Consider the following 3,708-nt stretch of genomic DNA (forward strand, 5'->3'; position numbering starts at 1 on the left):
TTAGACAAGGGTGGCGGGTTAATTGGGTATAGCTAGGAAGGATCGCGCCGAGAGAATCTGCGGCACATCAGGATTGGGATGCCCTTTTTGGCTGCGGAAAAGGAGTAAATATTCTGAATCCTGGCTGAGCTGATGTAGAGACCGCCTAGATTCCAATCCTGCAAGTTGGTGCTTGGAATCTGAGAGGTTCCATTGGTAGATTTGGGATCCAGTTTGATGTAGACTGCACGCGGTGGCTGCATGCACGTTCGCGGTAGTAATCTCCGTGCATGCTGCGAGGTTGCTAGGTCACAGCAGAAGAGCTGACGAAGAGAATTCAACACGTACGTGAAGCAGCGAACTTTATGTTGTTAGAACCCTAGCACAAGTAACAAGTTGTACTTCAGAAGGGAGGTCCAGAAATAAGAATTTGACGGGGGAATCCCAAAACCGCGCTTTATGCGGATTATATTCCACGGAGATTGATCTACTTTCTACTGTAGTAGGGGCAAGATGCCCGGTTTAATTCTTTGGTCCACAGCGAGCACCAGACGGACCGGAGCGCCTCCACATGAGCTAGCTCCTCCCGTGAAGATGATGGCGGCGAAATCTTTGCATGGTAGCGCGTTGAAAAATCTCGCAATTTCATGACCCCCGTGGCCAACCGAGGAACATGGACAGAGTCATGGGACCATGAATAAAATGCATCACAACGTCATCGTGGCATATGGTCAAATTCTTTCTCCAAACATACCGGAGTCGTGGGTGGGGAGATCCAACTTTTTGGTCTTAGAGGCCGGAACAGATTCTAGCTACCAATTGGCAGCTACACATTGGATGGTTGGGATTATGCCAGGATGCAAGGTGCATCAACAGCTATCGCTACGAAGAACCTTGGGCTGCAAAAATGCCATACTAGTGTATTTTATTTTATTTTATATTTATGAAAGCACTGCCCTAAAGCTCATTATTCGTTAGGGGGCACCTTATCTTATATTGCAATAATCAATTAGATGGTCAGGGATTAGATCATGCGTAACTGAAAGTTCATCAAATTTAACAGCCAAACACTCAAAAAAATGGGCTAAAGAATTAGCACCTGCTCCAGCAGTACTAGCTTAAACCCCTGGAAAGAGTGGAGCATCGATCTCATCTCCTTTATGATATGAACTCCTCCAGATTTGTCATCTTTCGTATCCCATAGTTGCTGCACCATCTGGCATCAGTCTCAACAGTATTAAACTGAAAAGTGAAAACCACGCTCCACCGCAAGCATGATTGCATCTCTGCAACGAAGAAGCACATGAGAAGCATGCAATTTTTTTAACGGAAAGGAGGTTAAGGCCCTATTTGGTTCATAAGTCCTAGGACTTTTTTTAGTCCCAACTTATAAGTCTTAAGTTCCTAAAAAGTCCCTACCTGTTTGGTTCCTGAGACTTAATATGGACTAAAAGACCATATTACAACTATAAGTCCCTCCTTGAGAGTCTTATTTCATAAGTCACAAATGCCCACTTTAAGTCCATCCTGTTTGGTTTACATGGAACTTATAGGGACTTTTTTAAGTGCCTAAACCAATAAGTCTCAGGAAACAAACACCCTCTAAAACCCCCGGACTCTGCATCAATAGATGCACACACTCATCTTTATTAAATTATTTAATTAAGGTCTGACAAGAACATACACCAAACAATCTGAAGCCATCACTGAAATCTACAAACTCGATGATGGGGAATGCCATCACTCCCCATCATATAGAACCGGGCTTACCGCCGATCCACCCACATGACGTACCAGGAGAATAGACCCGGTACAGCAAACCCAAAGCGTACTCCACATGCAGATGCTTCAGAAGCCGCCACCACCATCGATCCACTAACCCATCTCCAGGAAAGAGATCCACATTATACCTGTGAGGCCGGCCGGCCATCAACACCGCCACAGCGCCGAACACGCTGACACCCTGCGCTCGTCCATCCAGTCACATCTGTCGCCAAGACTGAGCTTCACCGTGCTGCCAAGAACCGTCGTCGTCGACGTGGTAGATGCCACACCGCTCCACCTGCCAACCTCCACACCACCGTCGTTGCTTGAGCCCTTGTCCGGAGCCCACCGCCCACACCCACACTCTCCCTAAAACCCAAACCTCCCAAGATGGCACCCACATGGAGGCTACAACGCATTGCACCACCGCTGCCCAATCCAAGGCTGAAAACAGAGATGAAGTTCGGTTTGGATGATACTTAAACATGTTTGTGGCTTTACATTGGTTTCTTTGGCTATGTAGAACTAATATGGTCATTAATAATACATGAACGTATGAGCTCCTAAATTTGCCGCCGATGAGGAAGGAAGCTACCACGATCTAGAGCACACTTGTTCACCACGTTGTCATTGATGTCGAAGCCACAACACCAGCCTACCAAAATTCTAACGACTAAGGCCTAAACCTACAGAACCTCGAACTATGCTTTCGCCTTGCTTTATAAATAAAGCAACCACAAAGTTTAAGAGCAACACATGAAATAAAGTTGTCTACTTGGGCATCAGCACAAACACACCCAAAAAAGCATAAATGAAATAAGAAAAAAGATCACCAAGTGGCCGGCCTGAGCCTACAGAAAACACGACTTGAACGCGGGGCTCCATCGACCCACCTACTCATTGATATCCGTGAGGCCATCATGAGGAGAGGACTCGCTAGAGAATGGCGGCAAAAAGGAGAACCCCCTCGGGAATCGCCTTGGTTTGTTTCCTCGGATTCAGTCTGTTTAGCAAGGCTTGGAGGGGCATCGATAAGTAAGTAACTCCAGTTTGATAAAGATCAATGCCATATTTAAGGTTCATGGACCGATTAAAATCATGGGCTAAAGGATTAACCGACAGAGAAGATTGCAGCGAAATTTAGGCCTGCATGCACAATTCTCCTGCAAAATCGCAGCTATCTCCCGCCATTTTGGGAGGCAAGCAAATAGTAGGGTAGTTTCTAAATGGCGATAGTAGCGCAATAGCATTGATTTTGCAAGCGATTTAATTGGCACCTTAATATTCCAAACATGTTTTCTATGGAACACCAGTCATCGTATTGAACACACTATTAGTATTCAATCATCATTTGAAAAAAATCTGGTGTTTGTGATAAGTTGATCAACATCAACCTACACACTAAATGTAATCACGTTACCCATTTTCCTCCAGTCAAAGCCCGCCTAATTGAATTGGATGTTCATAGGTGTAGATCCCATAATCGAGTGCACAATCTCATTTTTTTCTACGTACCACATTATTTAACAATGGGTATTGTAGAGCAAGCAAGTTGTCCCCAACCAAGTGTCTTTGCAAAAACTCGTAGAATGGCCATTGCCAACCTCAAGAGAATCTCTCTTGAATAAAGAGAACTTGGCCTTCATCAAGCCTTCCAAAAGGGGAGTCCATTGATTTTGCTTCCACCTGACATAGAGTTTTGGAATATAGATACTTATTATGAATAAGCTCTTGCCGTACACCCTCCTCATTAAGCAACTTGTATAGCCATTTACTAAGCAAGCGCTTATTTTTTATCTTTAAGTTTTCAATACCCAAACCACCTTGATTCTTTGGCCAACAAAAGATATCCCACTTAACTATCATGTACTTCTATTTGTGCTCATCGCACTGCCAGAAGAACCTAGATCAATAAAAATCAAGCCTTTAAAGACCCCTTTGGGCATTTCAAAAAAGGACAACATA

The sequence above is a fragment of the Triticum dicoccoides genome, chromosome 5A (assembly GCF_002162155.2).
Source record: "Triticum dicoccoides isolate Atlit2015 ecotype Zavitan chromosome 5A, WEW_v2.0, whole genome shotgun sequence".
Lineage (NCBI taxonomy): Eukaryota > Viridiplantae > Streptophyta > Magnoliopsida > Poales > Poaceae > Triticum > Triticum dicoccoides.